This window comes from Vombatus ursinus, unplaced genomic scaffold (assembly GCF_900497805.2).
Source record: "Vombatus ursinus unplaced genomic scaffold, bare-nosed wombat genome assembly UNPS02010284.1, whole genome shotgun sequence".
NCBI lineage: Eukaryota > Metazoa > Chordata > Mammalia > Diprotodontia > Vombatidae > Vombatus > Vombatus ursinus.
In genome coordinates, this window is record NW_020950062.1 from 9,112,087 (window position 1) to 9,130,433 (window position 18,347).

An 18,347-nucleotide genomic window follows, 5' to 3' on the forward strand; every position below is an offset into this window, starting at 1 on the left:
TCTATCTATCTATCTATCTATCTATCTATCTATCTATCTATCTATCTCCTTGTCTCCCCATTAGAGTGTAAGGTTCTTGTGAATAGGAATTGTTTCATTCTTTGTACTTAAATGTAATAATGTTATTAACTAGCATTAATACAGCACGTTACACATGTTATCTCATTTGAGCCTTACAACAACCCTATGAAGTAGGTAGTGTTATTATCCTCTTTTTACAGCTGAGAGAACTGAGGCAAAGAAAGGGTAAGTGATTCCAACTCCCATGCTTGATGCACCATGGCACTTAGCTGCCTCTTCCTCCTTGTATTGTCATCACTTAGCACAGGGCTTGGCATAGAGTGGTTGATGAATAAACATTAGTTTATTGAGAAATAAATCGATTAATTTGCAATCATGGACCTCGAGCTAGAAGGGATCTCAGATCTGCTCTAATACAATTCACTCATTTTACACATGAGAAACTGAAGCCTACTAAGGCTTAGTGACTTGCCCAAGGTCACATAGGTAATAAGGATCAAAGGCAAGACATGAACAGAGGTCTTCTGACTTCAGAGCCAGTATTCTTTCCACGGAATACATTGCATCCATTCATATCATCATAATTAGAGCATACGAAAATGAATCTACTGGCAAGAAAAAAAAATCATACTGAATTCCAAAGCTTAAGCTGACAGACTTCAGGAGGTAGAGAATTGGTTTGTAATATGTATATCTCTGATCCCCTTCATTGGCATGAACAATTGAGCATAGGCTGTACAAATTTCCTTCATTTGGTGAAGACTAGCTGATGCATGAGGTTGAAAATAGAATACAGAACTTTTAGCTTTAAGGGGCATGTACTAACTCTATAACTGGTTGGTCATTTCTCCCTGTTGCTGCCAGAAAAAAAAAAAAAAAACAATGGAGAAGAGAAAAAAAAAAAGCCTGTTCCTCTGTTAAGTATATTAAAGACCTAAACCCATATGTAGGCATAATAAGACCTGTGGGAATGACTACGCTTCCTGTACTTTTCCAGAGCGGGGAAAGAAAGCAGAAAGTGCCTTTTACCCATGGAAATTCTGCCTGGCGACTTGGCGTCAAAAGAATTTCCCTAGCTCCTTCTGTAGATATGACAAATCCTACTCAGACATCACTGTCCTAATTGGAATAGGATTCTGGGTAGTTTTATCCAAGACTAACTTGTGAATAGGAATATAGAATAAACTGTTCTCTGTTTATGATTTGAATGGAAGTATTTTGGAAAAGGAGTTAAAGGAGGTATCTAGATTTCCTGGCATCTTTGACTGTCTGGTCTGATATACACCTCCATCTTGCTTTTCAGCTTTTTTCCCTTTGTGATTGCTTCTATTCATTCTGTCCCATCTACCTGGGCCATGTATATTGAAACTAAGGGCTATGTTTCCAGGATAGTGGTCGAACTTACCCCTGAATGTCATTGTCACTGAATCATAGAACTTCACAGTTAGAAGGGACCTTAAAGTACACCACAGTCCAATCTGCACCTCTGCAAGAATTCCTTCTTTGATGTATTCAACAAGAGCCAGATATTACCTGTGAAGCAGCTCATTACACTCTTGTACAGATTCATTTGTAAGGAAGTGGGGAGTTTCTGTTGGTTTGTTTTTTTCTTACAATGAGCTAAAGATTTCCTTTCTATAGCTTCTATCCACTTCATTCCTAGTTCTGTCCTTTGGCACCATCCATAAGAAATCATACTGTTGTTCCTCAGGACAACCCTTCAGACACTTGAAGACAATTTCTTGCATGTCCCCAATCCTTCTCTTCTCCAGATGTTATCCCCAGCTTTCTTGACATCATGTGGTTTCAAGTCCCCTCAAATTATAATAATTTTTAAAAATGCAGTCAAATGAGTGAGTGAGCTCAACTTTTCAATGTCCTTTTAAAAATGTTGTGTCCAGAATAGAATGCAATATACAGATGTGTCTGACCAGGGAAGAAATGCATAAGTACATACAAATATACATATACATGTGAATATATAATAATAATAGCAGATAACTTTACATGATGCTTACTATGTTTCAGACACTGTGCTAAGTACATTATAATTATTGTCTTATTTAATTCTCATAAAACCTGGGAGGTAAGTGTTCTTATTATCCCCGTTTTACAGATGAGGAAACTGAAGCAAATAGAGGTTGAAGTGACTTGCTCAGGGTCATACAGCTACTAAATGTCTGAGGTTGAATTTGAACTCAGCTCTTCTTGATTCTAGGCCTAGAACTCTATCCACTGTGCTATTTAAAACATTCATATACATATATAGTATATTCAGTCACCAACAGGTTGGTGTGACTATGTTTATAAGAGCCTTCATCTTTAGCAGATAGTTTATATAAATATGTATATATATATTTACATATGTGCATATATATGGCACATATACACATATATAAAATGTATATACTTTAAACTGTAGAGTGGATTTGGAGTTTTATAAAAATAAAAAATATGTTACTAGAACCATGACTGCTCACAAGCATTATACTGCTGTTAAATGCATGCCCTCTCCTGTTTCACATTTTACATATCTAAATATTCATAATATTATATAATATATGCATGATATGTTATATAACATGTATGCACGAATCTATATGTTGTTTATATGTCTATATAATGTGCATGTTCACATATGCCCCATCACCTGTGTACGTGTACATTTATATATATATATTCACATATACAATATAAATGTATGTATATGTAAGTATTATTTGCATAGCCATAATATACACACATATTCATAGATAACTCCTTTGTTGTTGTTCCAGTCATGTCTTACTCTTTGTGACTCCATTTTGGGGTTTTCTTGGCAAAGATACTGGAGTGGGTTTCTAATTCCTTCTCCAGCTGATTTTACAGATGAAGAAATTGAGGCAAAGAAGGTTAAGTAGCTTGCCCAGAGTCACACAACTTGTAAGTGTCTGAGGACAGATTTGAACTCAGGAAGATGAGTCTTCTTAACTCTAGGCCTGGCACCCTATCCACTGCACTACCTAGCTGCCTATATTACTACTTACACTTCAATTACCACAACTCTCTGCTAAAAGTAAAACATCTAATAAGCTCATTAGACACTGCAGTATGTTATATAGTGAAAATACTCAGTTATTCCTTCATGAGAAAGTCATCTCTGAACCCAAAGTAAAGTATCTTCAGTGGTGGGATTTCAAACATCTGAAATAAGCTTGTAGGGGAGATGTTTTGGACGCAAAATTGACCTTCATAATCAGTCTCTTACCTCACCTTTGTGTAAGACTGACCTTGGTACAATTTTGCCTCTAGCAAGCCAAATTCCCATGAAAATCCCCAACATATTTCTAATTCTCAAGAAGTATGTGGCAAGTTGTCTGCTGATAACATTTTAAATAGCATGTGAAAAAATGGAGGTTGTTACTAAGCCCGTAAGCTGGTTAAGGCTTCTTAGCCACCTTGTCATATCAGCAAATAAAAAAACAACAGCAAGAACAAAATTTCATACTTTCATGTGGGCTGCAGGGCATTTTTTTTTATCAACTCAATCTATGTCTTTAAGAAATGACCTTTTCACCTACAGGAGAGTCCATGTTGTGAGATTAAAGAGAGCAACAATAGCAAAGTTGTGCTTGGGGCCTATGGACAGTCTTGGCTCTTTAATCATGTCTTTTGTTATATGTGGCTGCCATTGTCCTAGAGGAGACTTTGCTCTTTATGATAAGAGTCAAATGTGCTATCCCTGAGCACATCCCTGGAGTTGAAGAACTTGTTTTCCTGTAAATATTTAATTTTGTATTATCCCAAAGCTAATCTTTGCAAACTTTGCCATGGCTTGCTGAGCAAAAAGTTTTGTCAGATTAATAATGCAGCAGGTCCTTTGTAAAGTTTGGACTTGGGGACAGTCTCAGATGGCTTTAGTGTACTACCAACTTGTAAGTTCATGCATATTGATTCACAGGATTTTCTTGGTTTCCCAATCAAAGGAATTGTTGGCTTGATAAAGTGAGGTAAAATATGCACGAACATGCAGGGCTGGTACATGGGTATTTGGTGATGATTGTGTGTGGGGGAGGGTAGTAAGGCAATTAGAGTTTGGAGGACTTTAAAGGCATAGGATAATAGATTTAGGTCTGGAAATTACCCTAATGGTCATCTAGACCAAAAAAAAAAATACCTTATTTTACAGTTCAGAAAACTGAGGCTTTGGAGATAAGTGACTCATCCAAGCACATGCAGATAGCATGTAGGCTTCCAAAGATGTTGCCTTTTTTCATTTAAGGCATTTATCTATCCTCTTAGATAACATTGAATGCATTCTTTCATTTAACAAACATTTGGGCAGGGTAGGATGCTAGAAAGAGTACTGGACTTAGAGTAAAAAATCTGGGTTCAGATCCACCAGAGAGAGAGAAAGAAAGAGAGAAAGAGAGAGAGAGACAGAGAGAGAGAGAGAGAGAGACAGAGACAGAGAAAGAGACACAGAGGCAGAGAAAGACAGAGACAGAGATACAGAGACACAGAGACAGAGATACAGAGACACAGAGACAGAGACAAAGAGAGACAGAGATAGAGACAGAGAGACAGAGAGATAGAGACAGAGACACAGAGACACAGAGACAGAAAGACACAGAGAAAGAACACTTGTGAATAATGCATATAGGTCCTACCCCTCTTACATTTTTTTCCCTCTACTTCATTCCTGGAGTGGGAGGCACTGGATGAGAGACACTGGGTTCAACAATTGGACAGGAGAAGACTGGACAAAATTGATGGACATTGAGGTTTACAGTATTTCAAATCAATTATTTCTTCCTTAGAGGCAGCTAGGTAGCTAAGTACATAAAATGCTAGGCCTAGAGTCAAGAATATCTGAATTTAAATCCAGTCTCAGACATCTCTTAGCTTAGTGACTGTGGGTGGCAAGTCACTAAACTTCTCTGTCTCAGTTTCCTCAACTGTAAAAAGGTAATAATAATAGCATATACTTCCAAGGGTTGTTGTGACAATCAAATGAGATAATATTTGAAAATAACAGTACAATACCTGGCACATAGTAGGTACTTAATAAATGCTTATTCCCTTCCCTTCCTTTCCTCTAATTCAGATACTTGCAGCATGTCTGCCAAAAGTAGTAAAGGCAAGAGAGAAATGCTTTACAGAAGCAATTGGCTGCCATCTAGGACCTAGACTGAACTGCGAGTTAACTTTGCTCTTGTGCACTCCCATTTCCCTTGTTGATCCCCTCTCTTCCCTCCTTTCACTAGTCCAAGATGCCCATTGCCTTCATGCTGTCCTTTTGTTGTCCCTACCCCAGCCAGTTCTGCCCTTTGTGGAAATGTTCCATATTGCAGAACTACTCTTCTCTCTTCCATTCTCAAAAGACTGAATGGATCTGCTATAACCTCAGTATGAGAATTTTCCCCAATGCTGCAGACCTGGTGTGGCTCTTGTCCATGTCTTCCCATAAGTTCACGTCATTGGGGAAGGGGTGGGGTCCACCCAATTTACTAGGGAGCTTCCTCTCTTTCCCAACATCGTAAGGACATCAGTGAATCATACAGCCTGCCAGTTCCTCATTCACAACTTCTGACCATACTATTTTGACAAAATTATTCACTCTCTTTCCCTTAATTCCATCATTCCATCTTTGTAATGCAGTTTGTATACACACCCACATATACCAATATATGTGTGCATGTGTGTATATATACATATGCACATGGATGTGTAGGTATTCTACATGTGTATGTACAAAACACATGCATACATATGCATATACATACATACATGTACATATACAGAGAAAGAGAAAGAGAGAGAGCTAAAAGGTAACTTAAAGGTCCCTTTTATAATGCTTTCATTTTACAAATGAGGAAACTAAAGCCTAAAGAGGGAAATTGATTTGTCCAGGGTTCCCAGGTCTCCTAAATTCAAATCCATCACATTTTTATTACAGTCCATATATGTAAGTATGGATACCTACATATGTGCATGTGTGTGCAAATGGACAATGAGTTAGGTTCAGAATTGAGTAAGAGGAGACTGGAAAGGGCTAGGATATTTTGGGGAAATTGCATAGTTATTTTAATGACCTCATATTTCATCCTGAATCCTCTTCCAATTTCTTTAACAGTGCTTTCTTCCCTGATTGTGGTATTGCTGTTAGACATGGAACACCACAGTCTCCTTCCCCCGTACTCTGTAGCCAAAACTCTCATTTCCTGAGTGCAGGTATGTCACCTAGGTGTTGCTCTGACGATCTGATTAAAATTATTCACACTAAGGTGTGAATGAGGCTTAATCCTCACAGGGAACATTCACTTTTTCTTAGAAGCTTTTAAGTATTGAAAAGAAAATTCTATCTGGGGCCTTCCATACTCTTAACTGGTTTGTCAGGGAGTAAAATACACAAGAGTCTGCACTTTTTAGTTACTGCAACTTCAAACCATCTATCCTCACCAACCCCTTCCTCACCTTCGCAGGCAATTTACCACCACAGGGGCTCAGAACAAACAAAGAGTCGTGACTGGGAGACTTTGAGGCTGGGCCTGGCAGTGCTAAATATTTGAAAGTAAGAGTATGAGCCAACTTCCAGGTCTGCTGAAGTTTCTGTTGATCGCTTTCTCTTGGCAAGTGTTAAACAGAGACAGCTTTAGTCATCTATACAAGTGACCCCCCTCTTCCACCATACGTTAATATCAATGGAAACATTGAAAGACCTAAAGAGATTTTGACATCCCTATTTTAATATTTTTTATGTTAAATTGATACTCAGCATCAATCTGTTTGGTGTGATTAAGGTTTAGGGGATGTGTGTGCGGGAAGGGTGGGTAAAGAATTCGTTACAGCTGGGTACTGCTCACACACCATCACCCAGGTGGGAATGAGACATGTTACAGAGAAGAATGAGTGAAAGTGAGTGTGGCCCTGGGGATCCCTGAAAATCAGAAAGGAATAGAGGCAAGCATGATTGGAAGGGTAAAGAGGGAAAAAAGAGATGGAAGGAGGAATGTTTGGGCAGGGAATGCACTGTGCATTGTAGAATTCACTAACTGCCCCAAGACTTGATGAGGCCAATATGAATATTTGTAAGTGTTTCATGGGGAAGCAGTTATGATTCATTTGGAAAAGAAAAAGAACAAGAACAACATAACCATGATCCCCTTCTGCCAGAAAGTAACATTTCTATAAAGAGGTTATGAACCTGCTGCTGCAACTATTGTCATTTCCTGTAACTTTTTTTTTAAAATTTTCCTGTTTGTGTTTTGAAGCTTTTCAAGGCTTTATATTTCACTTACTGGGGAGTTTGGGTGGCTGCTGGTGACTGCAGCTTTAAGAAATTTTCCTGCTCCATTATAACCTTTCACTTTGTATTAACAAAATCAAAACCAGGGCAATTAGATACCTCCTGATTCTGATTTGCCTTAATACTAAGGGAATGTTTGCAATGGCACAAGCAGTGGGGAAAATGCTTCAAGCCGGGGGTTGCAACAACGCTGGCATTCTCAAGGCAAACATCAAACGAGTGCTTGAAAAGGAGACAAGAAACATCTAAACCAATAATTCTTTACATTTGTGTTTGTGTTTCATTGTCGCCCTTACACTGAAAGGACGGCAAAGGAAAAGAGGAAGATGCTTTTGCAAAAGCTTATTTCAATTGTGCCACTGAACATAAAAATCAAAGGGCATATTCTTTTCACCTAAAAAAATGTAGAGTGAAATCCTATGCTTGTGATTTTAAAAGCTGATGACTAGAGCACAATTGCAAAATAAAATGGAAATTAAAAAAAAAGAATGACCAATGGTTTCATTTTGTCTTTGTAAATGAAAAAGAAAATGAGCTAGACTGGGGATGTTTTATAATGATTACCCCCATAATGATCCAAACACCTACCTCTTCTGTTTATATAGTACTTATGTTGAATGAGACTGAAATGCTTTGAAACAGAACTGGAGAGAGAGATGAAAATAATTAGAATTAGGAAATTTTAGAGAGATACAGAGAGAGACAGGGACAGAGAAAAAGAGACACAGTAACACACATAGAGACAGAGAAATACAGAGAGACAATGACAGCAACAGAGACAGAGAGAAAAGTCTTTGAAATACAGTGGGAGAAAAAATCCAACAAGACATAACTCTAGTTGTGCCCAAGTAGGCTTCAGTGTGAATAAAGACTATCCAGCTTCTTGATTACTCATGCTTTTTATTTTTATTATTATTATTCAGGTTTCCTAGCAATACCATTTTGGAGCTTAGATATGTTTAAACTTTGTTCCATTTTAATTTTCTCTGTGATGCTTGGGGAATCTACCGTATTACACAGTCCTTGTACCTACAGAGAAGACTGTTTACAGAGAAATTTAGGTTTCTCTTCCTGCTTGCCCTCAATTTCAGGGATTTTTACTTGTTTGTGGCTCAATAAGGGAAGGCATCCTGGAACTCACTTGATATGATCTCTTGGAATATGGTTCACAACATGGTAGAAGGAATTATAGCTGGGAAGGGTTTACTCACAATAACTTCTTTTTCTTCTTCATCCCTCCAAGAATTTGGCAATAACAAAAAGAGTGATTTGATAATTTCAAAAGTCTTTTTAGGTGTGACCATGTTTCACGAGTGGCAAATTTTAGTAAGAGAAACCAATCACATCCAAATGACGATGGAAAGCTCTAATTTTCACTGTAGCCAGACCCCCAAGATGCTCTGATAGGAGTCTCACATAATCTACTAGGGTATAAGTTCTAAAAAGGAGGGCAAGGTTTCAGGAAGATTAATGGACTGGGACACTCAAAGAGTTAACCTTTTGTCTGAGAGACAGAGAGAAGCTCAGCTCGACATCTGAAGAAAGCTTTCAAAAACCTCTAGCTTTTTAGTTTGGATTTTGTTCAAGGCCTGGAACAAGCTATTTTCTTTGAATGGGAAAAACTTGGACAAAGCTTTCTTCAAGTTACCAAATCTTTTAACAGAAAAAAAAGAGAGAGAGAATTAAAGACATTATGGCATACTGGGCTTGGGGTCTGAAAGATCTAGGTTCCAATCCAGCCTCTCACAATACCTGTATGACCCTGGGCAAGGTACATGAAAGGAAAAAAATAAAGAAAAAGAAATAAACAAAAGAACAAAAATCTGCCTCAGGTAATTCTCTAGGACTTATCTTTTTTAAAGTACTTTTTAAAAATTAAACTTTTGTTTTTACATTGTCTGAATTTCCCCTTGTATCCTGTTCCCAACCTACTGCAAGAGGGTCATCCCATGTAATAAAAAATATTTTCTAAAGAAAAGGAAAAACAAAACAAAATATGGAACTTCACAAATATATTTATCTTGTGTGGAGGCCATGCTAATCTTTTTTATTTGTTTGTTTCAATTCTAGTATATTCACTGAAGGATGACTTACCATTTAAAGATAGAAAGATTGTGATCTGCATTAGTAGAATGAGTTCACACACCTGAACTTCCCTACTTTAAGGAAATCAAAATCACTCACAGGTCCAGCAACTTCCTCTACTAAATATGTTTGGGGATGGGGGAGGGTTATTTCCCCATGATTGGTAAAGAGAGAATTGGCGGTTGTGTCCCAAGGGCAGAGTACCTTAATGATAGACTGAGATTTGAGATTCTGGCAAAATAAACTTCCAATATACTGATATGAAGGCTCCTGGAGAGATGGTAAAATTTTAACCAGTACCGATAGCCCCTCTGAGAATAATGGAGGCTATCCGGCCAAACAATTGCAGTAGAGAACTGTGATGAACGGAAGTTTCTTCCACAGCAATGAATTTGTTACTCAGAGAACACATGGGGTCAGAGTTTAGAGAATTTAGGTTCCTAGTACTTAAAAGTTGTTGATAAATTATTATGTTTCCTAACATTATTCCCAGCTCGATGACACAGTTCTTTGGGGAAAGCTCTGAGAAAGATTTGAGGTGCAGAATCATTCATATTCCATAGTGTTTCCTGGAATAAATGTACACATATATCCATTTTCATAGTGGTTATTCATAAAGAAGATAATTATTACTCATAACATTTGATTGACAACCAAGGGCTACTACTGCATGTCCCAAAAGTCTTAATATAGTTTTAAGCATTAATAACTTCAGAAGTATAAATGTTACAAACTTAGAGAAAGAATCATTTGAAAGGTTAGCTTTATAAATTTCTTACATGCTTGTTTAATTTTGAATAATTAATGTTTATTTTTAATTTTAACAAGACAGGGCACCGTGTCATGATGCACTGAATATGGGACAGTTTCTGGATGACATTTTCTCATATTGCTGGATCTAGAAAGGAAGTCCTCTAGCTTGGCCACCTCAGTTACCTGCTCAGTTTTCATTTGACTTTTCTTGTGGGGTCATGTCAAAACGGTTGTGTATGTATCAAAACCTCATTCTTTGAATAATGTTAAGGCTAAGATTACAAATGCAATCTTTTTAATCACTGAATAGTCTGAGGAAAGTTTTAACAAAGTTAAAAAATCTTACTATAAAGATGTATAGCCCCAAACACTGGTCATGCCAAATTTTAATAACAAACATATCAGTATTTCTAATATGTAAATAATTAGATTTCAAATGTTTTTATGTTTGTAGCATTTATACTTCTGAATTTATTAGAGTGTAAATCTACACTAAGATTTTTGGAACATCCTACAAAATGAAATAATACTGCTGGGATGTTATGGGCCTGGGATTTTTAAAAGTCTCAAAACAAATGATACCTATCAAAGAAAAAAAACAGTATTTGGTGTCAAATCACCAATAAATACAGAGCTATGTTTATATTCACACATATTCGGTATTTAGCATTGGAGTCAGAAATAGCATGGATGTACTGCCTCTGACACAAACCAATTGAAGATCTGGTTTTGAATCCTGTTGCTTACTACTATGGGACTTGGACAAGTTGCTCAATTTCTCTGGGACTTGGTTTGCTCATCTGAAAAGTGATGGGGTCAGACTAGATGACCTCAGTTCCTTTCTATCTTTCAATATGTTATTCTATGATATTCTAAATGCTTCCAGACACTATGTAAAGGGCAACTCTCTGAGACTGTAAATTGCAGAAGACTGGGCAACCTTCCTTCTACTTTGGGTGTTCCCTACATTGATGAAATCACAGGTCCAGACAAAAACAAAACAAAACAAAACAAAAACTTAACAGATATCACTGATACGGGCCAGAATTGAACTACTTGAGCATAAAGTTTAGGAAAGAAAGAAGTAAGAAACAAGCTTTTATTAAATGCTTCATATATTTTGGGCATGTTGCTAAGCACTTCATAATATTAACTCAGCAGTCCTAGAAAGTACATGCTTTTATTATTCCCATTTTATAGTTAAGGCAACTGAGGCAGACAAAAATTAAGTGGCTTGCTCGGGGTCATATAGCTAGTGACATAGCTGAGGTCACATTTGAACTCAGGTCTTCCTTATTCCAAGCTCAGCACTCTATCCACAATCCCACCTAGCTGCCTGTAAATTCAGGTAATCGATACCTAAATGATTTCACTGAAGGGATCTGTGAGAAACTTTTTTCCACATGTGTTGATTTGCTTCACTTCAGAGAGATCATATCCTAACTCCAAAGAATCATTGGCTAAACAATCCATTGGCAGCCATGGTTTAGGTTTACTGCAATTTTTTTGCTTCTCGCCCCTAAGCTTCTCCAAAGGCTGCCAGTAGGCTCTGGCGCTGCCTGCTCTTCCCCAGTCGTTCTGGTGCTCTTGTAGCTATGATTGAATACAGCAGCTCCATGGTGACAGGGAAAAACAATGGTGCTGCCCAGCCCAATAGCATCCCTGGGAGCACTTGCTGAGCAGATTTTGAAAACTAGGGGACTGAATGCAATTCCAGAACTCCATCTGGAAGCTGGCACCAGGAGTAATAACAACAGCATGTATTGCCTGCCTTGCACCCAAAGATTTCAAAGCACCAGACAAATGTAAACTCATCCTGGTCTTTTCAATATTGTCTTGAGATATCTCCCACATGATACCTGCTTTATAAACGGATACACCTGGACACAGAGAACAGTCAGGAGTCATGCTGTTATATCTTGTGGTCAGCCAAAATTGCATTCTTGTCTCCTGGATCTGACCATTAAAAGATGGCATTTTACATAGCCTCAAGAGTCCAGTTTGGGTTAAAGTAATTTCCAAAATCTCTGTTGAAAGAACTAGACAATGGCCAAGCCAGAGTGGAAGAAAATAGAAAAGTAATTAAGAACTTTTGAACATGGGGCAAGGACCACAATTCATGCTCAAGACAGGTACCACAAAGTACATCCTGGATTGATAAAGAGGTGCCTCTTTGTTGGCAGAGGAGCAGAATGGGGTAGGAGGCAGAACTCATCCAGTCTACCATCTGGTAGCTTCCTAATCTAATTAATTATTCTTGCTAAATTAGTGCTAAGCATTATTATTTATTTTTATGTTAATGATGGATTTTAGTACTGTCATCACCCTCTAAATCCAGCATCCAGGGACACAGCTCTGATCACCTTGCCTTAGTTATAGCTCCAAAGATAATGTTAAGGTAGAACGGCTCAGACAAGGTTTTAAACAACTTTTGTACTCTTAGTTTCAAAGAACTAATATATCATTTGTATTTGTATTCTCTTAGCTTTGCTAGACATCCATGTGAATAAAGTAAACAACAATACCGTAAAAGGTTGACTTGCCCTCTCTCTGGTCTTCAGACACCTTTACTATAAAATGAGGGGTTTAGATTAGATGATCTCCATAGTCTTTATCACATATGCATTTTTATGATTCTGTGTCATCACTGATATCCCTTGTGGATTTTCCTCATTTACTTGAACTTTTTTTTTGGTTTCTTTTCATTGTTCCTAAATTGGGAAAATTACCCATAACGTCTTAATTGCCACAACCTATGATTTTTTTTTTTCAGTCTGCATCCTTTGGGACTTCCCTACGGGGAAGTGCTACAGCACTTGACACTGTTGATCATCTTTTTCTGGAATACTCTGTCGCCTCTAGGTTTTAGTGATACTGCTCTCTTCCAATTCTCCTTCTGACTGTCTGACTGCCCCTCTTTCATCATTACTGGATTTCCAAACACAACATGCACACTAACCAAGATTCAACCCCTGGCCCACTTTTTTTTTCACTCTCTATTTCCTCACTTGGTAACGCCAGCAGCTCCTGTAGGTTCAATATTCATTTATCTGCAGATAATTCTCAGATTGATATACCTAATCTTAGTCTCTTACAATCCACTTCCAAATTCCTAATTGTCTTTTAGACATCTAGAACTGCATGCTCCACAGATATCTAAAACTCAACATGTCCAAAACTGAACTAACAATCTTTTCTCCCTATAACCTCTTTTCTTCCTAACTTTCCTATTATTGTTTAAGAAAGTGGTGTCAAAATCAAAAAGAAATACATCACTACAAATAACATATTGACTTAGAAAACCACAAATTAACATTATCTATGTTTTACTGTATTTTTTTTTTTGGTTAAACGTTTCCCAATTACATTTTAATCTGGTTAGGTAAACTCCAATGGGAGTCTGACACTTCTGGTTTAAGGCGCCAACATCCTCTAAGTCACTCAGACTCACAGTGTCAGTATTGCCCTTGACTTTTCACTCTTACTCACACTGCACATCCAATGCATTGCCAGATCATATTTCTACCTTCTCATCTCTCACATATATCTCCTTTTTCTCTACTTATATACCCATCACCCTTGGTTTCAGGTTCTCATCACCTCCTGCTGGGAAAGCTTTCTACCTGGTCTTCATAACTCATCTCTCCCCACTCAAAGTGATCATCCTTACAGACGCCAAAGTGATTTTCCTAAAGTGTAATCTGATTGCATCATCTCCATCCTGAGTAAACTGCAATGGCTCCCTATTACCTCCAGGATCAAATATTAACTTCTCTGTCTGGGATTTAAAGTCTTTTCAGCCTGGCTCTTTTCTCCCTTTCTAGTCTTTTTATATTTTAGTCTTCTTCACACACTCTACTATTAGTGGTGCCAGCCTATTTGCTGTTCCTTGCACACAATACTCCATATCTGTCTGTCTCTTATATCTGGAATGTTATTCCTGCTCACCTCCACCTCTGGACATCCCTAGCTTCATTCAAGACAACTTGAATGCCACCTTATGCAGGAGGTCTTTCTTGTATCCCCAGCTACTTATGTCTTCCCTGTTAAGGTTAGCTCTACTCTATGTATGTATATATGTATGTATGTATGTATGTATGTATAGGTATATATCCTATGTAAGGTATGTATCCTATGTACACATGTATAGGTATATATCCTATATATTGACATGTATCCTACATATGTATGTATATATATCCTATATTTACTTATCTTAAATGCACCTATTTATTTCTATATTATCTTCATTATTAGAATGTATAATTCTTGAGAACAGGGACTTTTTATATTTTTTCCCCATTTCTTTGACCTGCAGTGCTTAGCACAGAGCACGGCACATAGTAAGCACTTAAAAAATGCTTGGTGATTGCTTTATATCTCAACTTCCTCTCTAGATTTACTTACATCCCATGAAAACCTAATATTATCTCCCTTTATTATTATTTATACTTGGAAGGCTGATCCACTGAGGTGAAATTAGAAATCACTATTGGATTTAATGATAATTCCATTGGTGACCTTGGAGAAAGCAATTTCAGTGGAGTGGTGGAGTCAGCCTTCATGGGGATGAGAAGTGAGTGGGAATTTAGAAAACTGAGGCAATAAATGTAGACAGCTTTTGCTGGGAGATTGAAAAGGAGGAGAGGTTTAGGACATATATTATCCATATAGAATGTTCTTTAAATGCAGGTGGTTATGCACAGATCCAGTCTCAAATTTTCCAGTTAAGTAACTGTTCTCTCTCTGTCTCTCTTTTATTTAAGAACAAAGCTTCCTCTATATGATGTCACTGAATCAGCTGAAAAAATGGACAAATTAGAATCCTGAGCTTGTTTTCATAATTGTGTAATCAATGAGTCCACAATGACCATGGTCAAAAATACTTTCATGACCATATTGTGGTTCATATTTGTTCTCTTTTTCCAGTAGTCTAGACACAACTTTGGTTTTAATGATGCAATAGATAACCCAAAGTATGGAGTTTGCTTGTATTAATTCAGCAGTCCTTTTTTAACCAACCCTCTAGAGAATAAAGATCCTTTATAATAAAGCTGGCTATGTTAAAAAACAAATAAGCAAAATTTTCTAATTTTGGAGGATGTTGTTCTGAACATAGAGGAATTTGGAAGACAATTGTCTTGGTTCTTCAATATATACAGCCAATGTGAGAACATAGAGAGTCAAAGAATAAGGTATTCATAACCAACAATAGCTATCTAACCTACGAGACGTTTTTGTCCTGTGACCCTCTTCTCTGATTTGTGTGTTCTTCTAGGGGTCACCATTTCAGGAAGTCCCTGGTCTTCTGGTCCTTGGGTGTGGCCTTTTGACTGAGTCCAAGTTTTACAGAACAAATCTTTTTATTAAGGGGATTTGTTCTGTGCAGTTCAGATTCAGTGAAAGGGCTAGACTTAAGGACCACTGTCCTAGAGGGCCACATGTGGCCTTGAGGCCTCAGGTTCCATACCCTTGCTCCAGACTTTTCTATTTTCCTCTTTCAAGAAGTCCACCTTCATCCCACTTAACTGGTTCTCTTTTATTTGTTGCCCTCCTCCATCAGAATATACGATCCTTAAGGGCAGAGGACTGGGTTTTTTTTTTTTTGCTTGTATTATACTCCCATAATTTTGCAGAGGGAGTGTCTGAAACTAGTAAACACTAAAATTCTCTCTCTCACACTATTTATCCCTTTCCATTTGATCTCTGCCTCATCTCATCATTCTAGTCTCTTCTACATAATTTGGCCAAAGAAATGTCATATCTGGCCATGCAACTCCCCTATTCAACCAACTCCAGTAGTTTCCAAATACCTCTAGAATGAAATATAAACTCTTCTGTTCAGTTTTTAAAGCCCTATACAACCTGTCTTCCAGACTCTTTGAATATTACTCCCCTTACCACACTCTCTGATCTTACCAAAATGACCTTCTCTTTGTTCCTCATTACCAACACTCCATCTTTGCACTGGCTGTCCCCAAAGGTTGGAATGCACTTTCTCCTTACATCATCCTCATAGAACCCCTAGTTTCCTTTAAGATACATCTCAGACAACACTTTTTGCATGAAGCTTTTCCTAATCTCTCTTCTAGTTCCTTCCTTCCCTTAGTATCTTATATTTAAGTACTTTGTGTATGTACATATGCATGCATGTACATAATATACACATGTATGTGTACAATGTGTATTATGTACATACACATGCACACCTATACATGCACACAATATATACACATGTATACATATAGATATGTATACATATAGAAACATTAGTATACATGCACACATATATTTATATAGAATGTATACATATAAACAGACACTTACATATATACACAGTTAGCTAGGTGATACAGTGTATAGAGTGTTGAACTTGGAGTCCAGATGACCTAAGTTTGAATCTTGTCTTGGACATTTACTATCTGTATGATCCTGGGCAAATCACTTAACTTCTATAAGTCTCAGTATTTTCATTTGTAAAATGGGGATAACAATAGTGACTACCACCAAGGGTTGTTGTGAGAATCAAATGAATTAACATATGTAAAACACTTTGCAAATCTTAAAATGCTATTTAATTAACAGCTATATAAGACCACAATGCCTATATCACCAATATCACTTAAGTAATTTAATGCTTATTTATTTATTAAATGCATACATTGTGGTAGATGTTAGGAATATGGAGAGAAAAAATCAAACAGTTCATTTCCTTATATTCTACGGGGGGAGAAATCACTTGTGCAGATTAGTAAATCTAAGAAATTTTCAGGAGGAAGACAGATACCTGATTGGATCAGGAGAATTTTGCATAGGATGCTATATCTGCTCTGAGCCTTGAAGGAAGCTAGGGTCTCTTACTTTAATTTTTTTTTAATTAAGAAGTATTTATCAAGCATGTATTAAGTATCAGCCAATTATATAGGCACTCAATATACAAAAAAGCACATGCATCAAGGGAATTTACATTATTTTAGAGATAAATCAATGGGTAAATAGAAAAGTAGAAGTAAATACAAAACATTCAGGAAAAATATAATTTATGAAAGGAAAAGGAAACTGTCAATGATGGAATGATTACTAGAGTTCTCATTTAGGACACAAAAAAGGTTGATTGAGAAAAGTTAGAATTTACTCACGGAAATGAAGGGGCATTATAAGATTAGCTATATTAAAAAAACAAACATAAAACAAATAGTTTGATGAAACCATGTGGGTGAACTCTTCTCTAGAAATCTCTAATACACAAGAAGAACATTATAAACATAAACAGCAGTATTGTAACGATGATCAGCTATGTAAGACTTTCATTATATGATGAATTAACTACTTTTCTGCATATATGTATATATATACATATATGTTTATGAATTTTATATCATATAGATATACATATGGGTGTAATTTTTAGCCTATAATAGTAGGCTAATTAGACCTACAATGTGTCTGTGTTTGCCTTTATTATTTTAAATTCTTCTATCTGGAATATGTATAAGAAAAATTTGTGATGATGATAAACTATCTTCTTGTCTCACACTTGATTTTGACATTATCTCTTAGAGAACTTTATATGATTTGAATTTATCAGTCGACTATGGGGAGACTCTTAGTCAAATACCTTTTTTAAGTTTTTTAAAGCAATTACATTAATACTATTTATCAGACTGCACTCGTACTTTCCTAATGCTTCCCCATCCCCCTCAAAGTATATTTTTGAAAAAAAAACTTGTCTGTTGTTAATAGAAAGGAGAGATGAAAGTATTCCTTTACTTTGATAGCATGGTAAGAACACTGATCATTGTATTTGACCATAGTTTTGTTGGATGTCAATATTGACTTTATTCATGTAGTTGTGCTCACCATTCTTTTGGCTCTGCTTTATTCACTCACCATCATTTCACCCAAGTGGAAGCTGGGAATCCTAAGAAACAAAGCTGAAGGAGTGCATTTGAAGATGGGGTGGGGGTAGGGAGTCTATTCAGAGGCACAGTGAGGGGAGATGGAATGTCCTGGTTCTCGAAGGAACGTCTAGTATGTCAAGTTGATTTAGAGTGTAAGAAGTAAGATGGAATAAGTCTAGAAAGGTAGGTTAGTAGTCACATTGTTGAGATGGTTTTAAATGCCAGACTGTTGTGTCTGTGTATTATCCTGGAGGCAGTAAGGGATCTCTGGAGATTTTTGACATAGTCATACATGTGTT